A 12,648-nucleotide genomic window follows, 5' to 3' on the forward strand; every position below is an offset into this window, starting at 1 on the left:
TGAGCCCAGGAGTTGGAGGTTGCTGTGAGCTGTGATGCCACAGCACTCTACCCAGGGGGACAGCTTGAGGCTCTGTCAAAAAAAAAAAAAAAAACTCCCTCCCTAAGAGAACATTTTGCTTAGTAGTTAGAATGGCAGGTTCAGCATTATTCCTCAACCTACATTCACCGAATAATCTTGCCTTTACCAAGTTATCCGCTCATTAATTGATTACATTTTTTTACTTTAATGAGTGGGGTCAATTTATAGTAGTAGTTTATAATATTAAAATATGAATTCTCAAATATATATATTCTTCAACAATATCATACATCTGAGTTAAAAGCAGTAGGTGTTTGGGGAGCAGGCAAGATAATATTTAAAATAATGAGGTATTTTTTTAAAAATCTGTATTATTCTCAGAAATAATTCTAGAAAGACTTCAGTGGCCTTTCACCCAAGTGAGAGAATACGATGTCACTACTTGTACCTTCTGTCTCTCTTCTATGCACACACATCAGAGAAGGGACGCAGCTAAACCAGCATTCAATTTTGATGACGTCATCCTAACTTTCAGCTCTTACCTTCCATGGCCAGAAGTGAAATCTAGCAAATGTATTAAAGCCACAGAGTTAATAATTAACCAGAAGGGGAATCAAAATGGGATCTTCTGTGACTCTGTGGTCCTCTAGAATTTCCTCCTGACTCAAGACCAGGACCCACCATCACGACACATGTTCAACACGACTCAGAGTAACAGTAAGGTGGGGGAACAAGCCCCACATGTCCAGGGCAGTACACACCCCTCCCACAGCAAGGTGTCCCAGCACCCAGGCACTGCTCTCTCCAGACCAAGGGAAAGGCATGGCTCAGCCTCGGTCCAAGAAATGAGTATCATTTAAATTCCAAAGGTGAAAACATATGAACAGTATTTTAATTATAATTTGCCTAAACTTTATTTCTTGCAGAGGATACGCAAAATCTTGAAAGAAAACTATTATGTTTGCATTTCTTGACTAAGTGACAGAATAAATAGCTTAGTGGCTTTTTCATATCTTTAAAACATGGCTAACACCTTAACAGGTATGTGTTTCTGTGTAATGAACTCACATGGTGCTTGCTGAAAGTGCAGGAGGGCCACAGGGATTCTGGAACATAATTGTCTCTTTGTTTCCTTGTAAGAAAGGTAGGTTTAAGTAGACATGAATGCCCGTGACAATAACTAAGATTCAGTAGTAAGCCCAAAATGAGATCACACTTGAACTTTCTAAAATAATGCAAACTTCACTTTCCCACGGGCCACACACACCATTCAAGGTGCAGCCACGTCCTGGGCAGGGATCAGGGAATGAGTGCATCAGCATAGAGTGCACACTGGGGACAGCACCACAGCATCTCTGACTCTGGCCTCATCCACACACTGTGCTATGCAGTTTATTCTCACAAAAATGTGTCCTGCTAGGGAAAGCCCACCTACTTCATAGACAAGTGGGCAGCAGACGCCGGCAGCCTGACGCCGGTGATGGTTCTCCTCACCACTGAAGCACACTGCCCTCCACGTCCAGCCACCCCTTTACTTATCCTGAACATATTTGAATTGAGCCTATTTAGAAAAATCATAAATGATTAAGTGGCTAAACAGCAGGAGAAAAATAATGAGAAGTTAGGTATCTTGCTTCCTTCCAAGGGAGGGAAACATAAAAACTGGTCAAGCAGCAGAAAGTTTGGCTTCCACGAGCGATTGGGCAGAGCCGAGCCTAAGAATTTATCTCGAAAAGTAGTGAGACATGAGACACTAACATGGGAGTGTCAGCCTGATGTCAGGAAACCTTCCAGACAGTGAACTGGACTGGACTGTAGCAGCACCTCAAGAGGCCCAAGCACATCCCTTTGTACGTATGTTTTAGAAGCTGGGAGACACCGAGAAAGGAGATAGATTCACTCAACTCCTGACGACTTTCCATCTATGCTGTCATAAAAGATATCACTGTAAGGACCTCAAAAGGGTACAAAAGAGTGGACTGTTAAAAGCATTTGTCAATATTTATCTTAACCCAACTAAGCAAGTGCTTGAGAGACAACCAGCAGTCATGAGAAAAGCGGACACCACCCTGGTCCTGTCCGTGGAAACAGATGGATCAGGCAGTCACCGTGAAGCGTCTTTGTGTAGCTGGTGCCTTGGCAAGGAAAAGTCACTCCCTAGAGAAGGGAAAGCCGCTGCCACCACCGCTGTGAGAGTGGCCACACACTGTGCACTGGACACTTCACATTCACCAACAAACTCATCCCATGCTGGCTGCTGTGCTGAGAACTCTTAACTATGCCACGGCAGCCACAAGAAAGCACAGATGCGGGTGCCACTAGGGAATTACAACAGTCCCCCAGTTGGCAATGGGAGAGCTGGGATTTGCACCTCGTTCGTCTGACTCTGAAATACATGCTTTTATCTGTGTAAGCTACAAAGATCTAAACTCCACCTGAGTACCTTGTATTTGCCAAAGTTTGTGCAATGTCCCTTGAAAAGGAAAGTCCCAAATTACGTTGCTAGTAATAGCTATGACAAACTAACGTCATGTGAACTAAAAATTAGCTTTGTTTCAGGACTTTATACAGTATATACATTTAACTTCCTTTCCTGTAGGTCACATACAAAATGAAAGTTGGATGCAACCTCTGGGCCAAGGACATCCCGGTGTTATTGGGGATACCTGCGGCAGGGCATGGTGAGCCGGGGGACAGCAGTGGCACTTTAGTTCCCCCACTCTGACCCAGTCCAGGAAGGAAATGGGCTGTAGCAATGGTGCAAGTCTGTTGATCTTGCTAAGTCATTGAGTATTTTGCTTTGTCTTGCCCAGAAAACTATGTTCATTGTCTTCAAAGAATTAAGCTGTGTTCTGGACATCTTTGTACATGTGCCTTAAAAGTACTGACAGCATTTTCATAAAATAAATATTACTTTTTTTCTTTGCCTATCAAATACAGTCTGGAGAGAACCACCTGAATCTATAGTGATTTGAAATGTAAATCTCAAACACATTAGTATTTTAAAATAAATGTGTCTATTTAGAGTCCTGTGAGTTACACACAGGCGTACAGGTAAGACTTTAGAAAGGAAAGTATCTTCACACTGAGAGGACAGAAGGAACAGCTGAGTCCCAATAAACACAGGACAGGAGGAGAGGAGGGAGTAACACACTCAGGGTGCTTCAGTCTTCCTTATAAAAAAAACTTGAGAGAATTTTTAATTTATGTATTTTTTAATCATTTGTTTGTTTCTTTATTTTGAGACAGAGTCTTACAATGTCACCTCGGTAGAGTGGCATGGAGTCACAGCTCACAGCAACCTCAAACTCTTAGGCTTAAGTGATTCTCTTGCCTCAGCCTCCTGCGTAGCTGGGACTACAGGTGCCCACTACAATGCCCAGCTATGTTGCAGTTGTCATTGTTGTTTAGCAGGCCCAGGCCGGGCTCAAACCCACCAGTGTCAGTGTATGTGGCTGGTGCCATAACCACTGTGCTATCAGCACTGAGCTTTAATTTATTTATTTTAAAGTTCTTAGTAATAAAAAAGAATAGGTAAACACAATTATAAATGACAGAAGGCTAACTGAAACATAACTCAAGATGACTGAGTCAATTTTGGAAATGGGCACATGTCTTTATATTGTTTATGCGCCTTCCCTGCAGAACATCCCAGACAGAGGAGGGAGGAGGGCTCATCCCAGCACAGAGGTTCCTCCTGCCCTTGAATGGTGACACTAATCCTCAAAATTCCTTTCTATCTCTTCGAGCCTCATTGGACCCTGCCTAAGGCAGTATTTGCTCAGTGTTAGGGGGCAGTTTTAGGGACATCCCAAGACACTGAGGAACCAGCACTCCGGGCTCATCTGCATCCACCTGCTAGAAGCACCTGGCACAGGCTTCACCTGCTTTAAGCTGCTGAAGCATCTGGGCATGCGATAAAGCAAAACTTGACGAAGCTAGGGTGAAATCAGATTCTCCAGGGCCCCTCAGCTTTGTTGCCCTGTTCACTTCATTTTCTTTTCCTCACCTCGTTTATAGAAAGACTGGCATGGGGGAAGGAGACAGGTGAAACAGCTCCTCAATGCTTCTGCCTATGGCTGGGAATACCAAGAGAGGAGGACACTCCGCTCCAGCACATGTGCTTGCTTCTTGCACAGGTTTCCATTCTTGTTTCTGAAGTCAGCACTAGATGTGAATTACAACATAAGCTGGAGGATGGAGCTGTGCTTGCAAACAGCTGTCTGCATATGCCCTGGCTGTGCCACCTGTGAAAGGAGACCCCAAACTGGAAACGGCAGGGTTCCTCCTAATTGAGCATCTTGTTGGCTTTGTAAAGGCTGCTGCTGCTCTTGCGAGCATGTGTGAGTGTGTGTGTGTGTGTGTGTGTGTGTGTGTTCGTTCCTTCACATCCCAGAGCTCTACACAGAAGGGGTATAAATAGTTCAATGCTCTTGTCCTTTTTCCACTCCAGTCAGAGTAATTCCCCTGAAAACAAAGACCCCAGACTATTCCAGGCTCCAGAGGCTTTGCCCAGGCAAGAAGTTAGTGATTTTTATGAACATCTAAAAGAGAGAAAGAATGCAGATGAGACCGGGGCAGGAAGTGCACCTGAACCAGTGAGGAAGACCCAGCCCCCACTGCTCCCAAAAGTTAGCACGTTCCCTTCGTGTTCTCAGGTGCAGCTTGGAAGAGGGGAGAAATGTAACAATACAGGAGAGCTGGGAATATAGCACTTTATCCTCTTTAAATAAGTCAAAACTTCTTTTTCTAAGCATGTGTGTTCATGTGATTTTCAAGTGTGATGTTTGAAACATCACAACTGGCATTGCTGTCTATTAAATCTAAAGAAACTTCAGGTAACATCTCAGTTTGGTACATGCTGTCTGTATTCCTGAAAATTTTTCTGAAAGTACACTACTCTGAAAATTTAAGCAACAAGATTGTGTGGGGGGTGGGGAAAGACAGAGTGAGAGATCAGTGGGTTATCAAGGTTTGGTGACTGGTAGAGACAGCAGGCAGGCAACTTTGGGGGTGCCCCATAAGGATTTTGTATTCAACAGCCAGGGAAGACCATTCAGGCACCTTCCTGGGTTTAATGCACCTGCCCAGCCCTGCTGCAGGCAGTTTGAGGCTGGCATTCCTGGGGACAGTGGCAAGGAGAAAGGGAAGGAGTATGTCTGCATCACAGCACCATGACCCAGGAGGTCACCAGTCCTTGGAAGGAAGACAAAGTTAAGTTGGGAGTCTGTTCTGAGGGGTAAAAGCACCTTTTGGGTTCTTCAGCTCCCAAGACTGAGCAAGAACCAAGGCTGATGCACATGAGGCCATGGTAGGCTATCAGGATTGGGTAGAACCAGGAGTGTTTTTAGATGCAGTCTATGCCAGATACCTCTACGAACTATGGCAGACACCTATTGCCTGTGTCCTCAGGGCCATTATTCATGGGACAGTGACTTGTCGGACATACACTGTGAGCAGCGGAGACACTACAAGCTGCAGGGGGTCGAAGTCGACTTCCCTCTGGAGCCAAGCACAGGATGTTAGCACTCAAGGGCCTCTTGGATAAAATTTGTCTCTTTATATGCACGGCAGTTTTGAGAGTATGAATTGTCTTACCTGAATTTTAGTAGAAGACTGGATCCTTCACTAGGTTTATTTGCATTTCCTGAAATATGAATTTCACCTAAAAAAAATATAATAAACACAAAGCTTCAAACCCATCCCTGTAGTCGATCTAGTCCTCAAAGGCTCAAAGTTTGTTACAAGGAGGCTAGAATCTCAGGACTTTTTTTGGAAGAAATGGCTGCAGAAAGAAGTGAATGCTGTCCCCAAAGGGCCCAGCAGCTGGACAGTAAGCAAGGCCCCTCTACTCCAAATATGCAACCAGATGCTTTGTTCTTTGTCTCCCAGGGGCTCTGTCTAACCCAGGCCATCCCAAGCCCCCATCCCTCTCCCTACACATTTCTGGTGTATGTGTAGATGGGGCCTTCTCCTATGACCCTTGCTCCATGCTAAGCTGTATCCAAATTTGTCCTTACATGCTGACGTCACCTCCTGGCCATCTGTGCAGGATAGGGACAGGGTGACTCTCACTGTGCTAGCTGGGGATGGCTTCAGTAAGGGTTGGAGGGAACGCAGAACAGCAGCCATCAAGAGTGAGCCGCAGGGAGTGTCTCTTCTTGTCCCTGGATGCTGACACGCACAGGGCCCATCCTGAGGCCCACTCTAAGCTGAGCTGGAGAAGCCACTACCTGCGGCTGCCACCGCCAGAAATAGCCAGAGCCGAGGAACATTCCCCCAAGTCAAGTGGGGGTCAGTGACGAGATAGAAACAGAGAACGGGGCTGCTGCCAGCATTTCTGGCTCTCATCTTTGTATTGCCGAAAAAGAACTTCAGTATCAAATATAAAGTCTGTGGTGACATAGAACATATGAAACATAATGTTGGTGTTTACCAAGGACTTTTGTTATGGGAAATTATTATTTTTTTGACATTTCAAAACAGAAAAGCCAAAACCAAAACAACTGTTCTTTTGACCACACATGATAAAAGCAGAATTTACTCTCTCCACACACTGGCAGCTAGAGGGGGCATGCACATGTTAATTAATTTGCTGTGGCAGTTAGTACACAATCTCTATGCATACCAAACCAGCATGCTGTACATCTGGCATACATATTTTTTTATTTGTCAATTAAATATTTTATAAACAAAAAGTTTTCCTTCGGGAATAAATTCAAGAAACAGAAGTAGCAAATTGTTTGCACACACGTGGATACACTTAGCAATAGTAAACTGTATACTTACAAATGGTTATGACAATAAATCTTACATGCACTTTACCACAATTCAAAGTTAAAATTTTAAGTTAGGAAAGGGAGTTTTCACTTTAGTTTTTAACACGATGCAGCAGTACATGACCTGTTGGGGACTTTCACAGTCATTCTCCTCAGCATTGAGGCCTCTATTTACTTGAGTGTACATTTTCCAAATTGACGATTTCCTCTAATGAATGGACATGCTCTAAAACGCTTCTCCCATGGCCTGTTCCTGTTGCACATTACGCCCCTGGTCAGCCACACGAGCACTGTAGGGCCCAACAGCGCTGGGTGTCTACAGCCCTCCCGGCACTCTGTAAGCACAGTGGCATCCTCGTCCTGGAGCAGCCTCTGGGTCAGGCCCACAGCACTCTCACGTCCCCCTACATCTGGGAGCAGTGTGAGGAAACCAAGGCCCAGGACCCTGTTGTCACCTGGTCAGCAGCAGAAGCTGTTGCTGAGGCATAGACACAAGTCCGCTGACTTCTAGGAAGTCTGCCTCACCAACCTGCCTCCTGGAAAGGCCAGCCTTAGTATCCATCTCAGGAATTTCATGTCTCAATGAACGTATTATTTATTTTCAAGTTTGCGGTGCTTATGTGAGTGTGAAATCATGGGTTCTTTTCCTGCTGTACCCTTTTCCAGGCTTAAGAACTACATGCACCATTAGCCTGCGTTTCAGTCTATCTTGCAGGACAGTCCTGAGGGGCGCTGGCCAAGGTCTTGCTATGCGGCCCAGGCTGGAGTGCAGTGGCTCCATCCGAGGGTCACACTCACTACAATCTCAAACTCACAGAGCAGCTAGGGCGGCAGCTATGCACCACCATGTTCAACTAATACCCTTTTTATTTTTTGTGACAACTGAGCCTCATTATGTTGCTCAGGCTGGTTTCAAACTCCCAGCCTCATGTGATCCTCCCAAAGTTCTCAGATTACTGGTGTAAGCCAGGGCTCAGGGCCTCACTTTCAAGTCCATAGAAGAGAATCAGTGTGAGCCCCACTCCCAATATAGTGGCAGGAAGACTTGAGGTGATTTTCCTAATATCAAGCTAAGAACCAAAGCTTCTCAACTGCCCCTTTTGTAACCAAGCAAGCCAAGCCTGCCAATGAAAAGAGATGCCTTGCTGCCTTACAAAAGGTAATTTGTTACAGTGAATTATAAACTGATTTTCCTGTAGAAATGTTTCAGATTTTACTTACTTGGAACCTGGACTTGTGTGGTGCAGGTGACAGCATTCTTGACCAGGAGAAATTCCATCCTGTCACCTAAGCACCCTCTGCATACACCAACTTGCCAGAGAACATTTCACACAAAATCCCTTTGTATTTATAAAAAGGACTGCAAAGTCCAGAAAAAACAGAAGGCATGGGAACGACTCGTTGCTGTCAAATGCCACATCAAATGTCACACTGTTAGGAGCATAAACTTACAGTCCTCAATTGTGTGATTTTTAAAACATGGGTTGTAATTTTCAGAAGTCAAACTAGATCTTGGTTACCTGAAAATGCCAGCTGACCAAGAGAACAACGCTGACAACACCTGAGGAAAGGTACGGCGCCTTTGCAAAGGGAAGAAGACAGGAACGAGAAAGGAGCAGCAGGACACTGGTGACACCACACACAGATGGCACTCCTGCACTGTGCTTTCCTCACAGAGTCACTGCTGGGGAAAATAAGTCAGAAACAGTGCACTGCTTTTGCGAAGAGTTTATCTTTTCCACAGAGTGTAACAGGCCCAGGCTTCAGGAAGCCTCTCCAGAGTTATGAGGTGGGCAGGATCTCATGCTCGAGAGGAATGTGGCAGCACAAATAGTTTAGGGATGACAGAGAATGTGTGACTCAGCTTCTCTCAGTAAAAAAAGTCACTTACTAGGGCCTGTGCCTTCAGCCCCACCATGCGTCTCAAAAGCAGGTTAGTGGAGGGAAAAACAGGAATGCAAAGTGCCCACTCCTCTGGGAAACATGGCCCTCTGTCCTTAACTTCACAGCACCTTCTGTTCTGCAAAACTCAACTCTGCGGCGCTCACAGCAGAGTGAAGACACTGACAGCCAGGCTGCGACACCATGCCTTTCCTCCTTCTTGTTCCTTCTATAACTACTACTTTTTAATGAAGACTCTAAAAATGGGAAGCTGGCTGTCAGTTTTTAATGACTTTCCAGCCCTTGCTTTATACTTTCAATCTTAAAATATAACTGATCCTTTTAAGGACACAAATGTGTTAGTAGCCACCCAGATACTTTTGGTGAGTAAATTACTTTCTGGAATAACAGATTAGAGGCTTCTGAAAGCTCATTAACTCTTAAGACTCGCCCATCGGGACTCACTTCTGCCAGGAATTTCCACGTGGCCCTGAGTCACCACAGGGGTCACTCCTCCACCCTCCTCCTTACGGACTAATTTACTTAGGGCATCTAAGTGTTTATACATTAAAAATCCAGAATGCAGCAAGAATCTCAGTAAGACTAAGAAATTCCAGAGTTACATTTCTGAGAAAGTATAGGGGAAACCTTCTGTCCCATTTATCAATGATCAAGCAATCATCCAAAAAATGACACCTTCCAGATTCAGGAAGCCTTGAGAATGCTTATAGAGATGTCTATAAATAAAAGCATTCTAACGTGGCTTCTGGTTTTATTATATGTGGTATGTGGCAATGCAGGACATGCCCCCTCTGGGGTGCTGAAAAGTGGGGATGAAACGCTATAATGTGAAGGACTGAACCTAGGAGCTGTGCGTCCACTTGCCTGTCCTTTGCCGTCTGGCCTTCCCTCTGAGACTGTGGTCTGAACGTCTCTAAGCTGCAGAAGCTCTCTTTCCTGGTTGCTCACAGCCTTTACCTTGCTGTGAGATTGCTCACTGCCTCTTGTTGCTGCTGTCATACTTTTTCAATCTCTTGTAAAAATACAAGAGATTCTGGTTGCTACTTAGGCTTAAATTGTGTCTAAATTAAGGGCAAATGGGCAGAGTGAGAGTGTGAAGGGCAACAAGAAAATAAGGTGCATAAATGTGAACAAAATCACTTTGCAATCTGTTTGGTTTGCACGGATGTGTGTTTATGTCTGTACTTCAAAAGTGGGAAATGGACTCCGAACAGCAGGGGCCCTTTCTGGATATCTGGTACTAACATATCCATCCTCCTTAACAAACCAACAAAAGCTGTTCTGTAAAAGACATCCAGTTGTAGTGTTGTGAAATTGCAATGAGTGCTCCATTAAATTATCTCCCTGTTGTGGATGGCACGGCTTTCATAACTGGCTTCCTAGTGGAAGAAGACGTGATGTGACCATGAAGAATTACAATTACATCCACTTGACAGTCAGACAAGACCTGCGGCTAATACATGCAACTGGGCATTACACATTTACCGTGCCTATAGATTTGCATATAAATCTGCAGGCATTTTTAAATTAAAATTCAAATATTGAGGTCACACATTTAAAGAAATATATTCTTGGGCAGCACCTGTGGGTCAGTGGGTAGGGCACTGGCCCCATATACCAAGGCCGGTGGGATTGAACCTGGCCCCGGCCAAACTGCAACAAAAAATAGCTGGGCATTATGGTGGGAGCCTGTAGTCCCAGCTACTCGGGAGGCTGAGGCAAGAGAATTGCTTAAGCCCAGGCTTTGGAAGTTGCTGTGAGCTGTGACACCACAGAACTCTACTGAGAGCGACAAAGTAAGACTCTGTCTCTAAAAAAGAAAAGAAAAGACAAAGAAATATATTATATTGTACATCAAAAATTGAGGTTCATAAGGGTTTGGAAGTTTTCTTTTAGTCTATGGAAGACTTGTTCCTTTAAAAAAAAAAAAGTCTTAGCATGTTTGGGCTGATACATTTCTAAGACTACATGCAACTTCTCCAACCTAATTTTTACTACCTGGGGGTTGCCTGTGGAGGTGAAAACCAGGATAAAGAGCAGAAAAAGGCAAACAATTCTAAGAACTACTGTGCTCATTTCACCTCAGAGTTCAGTTTAAGGAGACAGCAGCTGGAGCTGATGTACCCGCAGTCCTCCCACCTGAGCGTCTGGCTCCCAGTCTGTCTTCCTCTCTGTGAACAGCTCACCTTCGCACATCACAGCCCCTGCTCTGCCCCCTGGCCGCACAGATCTGCTGTGGAATCAGCTTTTCTGTCCACGTTCCCAATGTTGTCTTTGTGGGCCTGCCTGAGGCCGTGCGCAACCCCCTGGATTTCAAGACGGCCCCATCTCAGAAGCTGGAGATCAGCTTCTGTGTGTACTGATGGCAAAACACTTCACAAGGATCTCATGAGAAAAAAACTTTTTCTATAAGTGCAGGTTTAAAAGTGTTCATTTAAAAGAAATCTAAGATTTTGCCCATTATATTTCCTTCCCTACACCTGGTCTTTTAATCTTAAACACACTTGCCCTTCACAATTCTATCTCTGTCCAGAGAATTCCAGAGCATTTCAAACACAGCAGCACATGTGGTTTCATCTGAATTATGGATCAAAATGAAATAAAACCTAAATGACTTTACCAGGGAAAAAGATTCAAATGAGACCAGAGAGGAAATGTGGGAGAGAAGACTTGGCTAAAAGGCAAAAGATGGGAGTTGAGGGGGCGCCCGCAGCCAGCTCAGTGAAGTACATCATCCTTGCTTCCAGGTACATGTTTCTTAATTTCTCTTATTTTTCTAAACTTGACTTCCATCTGTTCTTTCCATGTGACCCTCCATGAAGAGCATGGAGATGCACTATGGTGGCATGGAGCAAACTGACTTTGGCGGCTGAGAGCCCTGGAGTTGTAGATCAGCCCCCACCCTGATCCTACAGCTTCCTCCCTGGTAAAGGAGATCAGCGTGCCTTTTTTACACACTGATTTTAAGCACTACAACAAAAAAATAGTGGGCTTACAACACAGCCTGGCATAAGACATGCGCCCCCAACATGGTAGGGTTCATCACACAGGCAGCAAGGGCTTCACCAACCTCGTATTAAAGCACATTTAAAGTTCAGAGCACAGCACTACATTTTAAGTAGCTCCACAGATGCACGAGTCAGAATTCCAAAAAATTCAGGAAGGAAAAAAGGCAACTAGGAATTCAGAGCCACCCTTACCACCTCCTTCAAGTGAAATAACAATGAGAGTGAGCATTAAGGCAGGCCTGCTGTCTGTCAAGTCTGCCCTGAACCGCCACACAGGACAGAGACCAGTGATACCCCAAAATTTGATTCTAAGACCCATGCACGCTTCTCCATGCAAATAAGCAGCAATGAAAGAAAAAACATATTCATGTAAGGTTTATAGGACGGTGTGGTGACTCACACCTGTAATTCCAGCACCCTGGGAGACCAAGGCAGGTAGATCCCTTGAGCTCAGGAATTAGAGAACAGTCTGAGCAAGAGTGAGACCCATCTCTACTAAAAATAGAAAAACTAGCCAGGTGTTGTGGTGGGCACCTGTAGTCCCAGCTATTCGGGAGGCTGAGACAGGAGGATCAATTGTTCCCAGGAGTTTGAGGTTGCTGTGAGCTAGGCTGATGCCATAGCACTCTAGCCTGGGCAACAGAGTGAGACCTTTGTCACCAAAAAAAAAATCAAAAGTTAATTTTAAGGCTATGGGTTTAATTAAAGGGTTACAAGAGGTGCACATGGGGATGTTCACTGCTCCAGATCACTGCTGTCCAACACTTTTGTGCTTTTCTATATCCATCTAAAGCCAAACTCCTGCCTCTGCCATAGCAGACTCCCATGTAAAAGACATTGTGTCCAATCTCCAGCCATGTCTTCAAAAGACTAATTTTAATTCAGAAGTGAATTTCTTGGCTCAGCACCTGTGGCTCAAGTGGCTAAGGCGCCAGCCA

At 44.8% G+C, this 12,648-nt stretch overlaps 1 protein-coding gene across 4 annotated transcripts in view; it reads right to left on the minus strand.

Annotated features, from left to right (window-relative positions):
* The window catches only part of EGFR (epidermal growth factor receptor), a 216,081-nt gene that overhangs the window by 159,201 nt on the left and 44,232 nt on the right, over positions 1–12,648 (minus strand). The window contains exon 1 of one of the 4 annotated variants that reach the window (XM_023513922.1): positions 5,620–7,690. The exons of the other annotated variants lie outside the window; for them this stretch is intronic. The gene's annotated coding sequence lies outside the window, so the exon portion shown is untranslated. Of the gene's footprint in view, positions 1–5,619; positions 7,691–12,648 lie in introns of those variants that run through there. 4 annotated transcript variants of the gene reach the window in all.

Source organism: Otolemur garnettii, unplaced genomic scaffold (assembly GCF_000181295.1).
Source record: "Otolemur garnettii isolate 467f Iridium unplaced genomic scaffold, OtoGar3 scaffold00045, whole genome shotgun sequence".
NCBI lineage: Eukaryota > Metazoa > Chordata > Mammalia > Primates > Galagidae > Otolemur > Otolemur garnettii.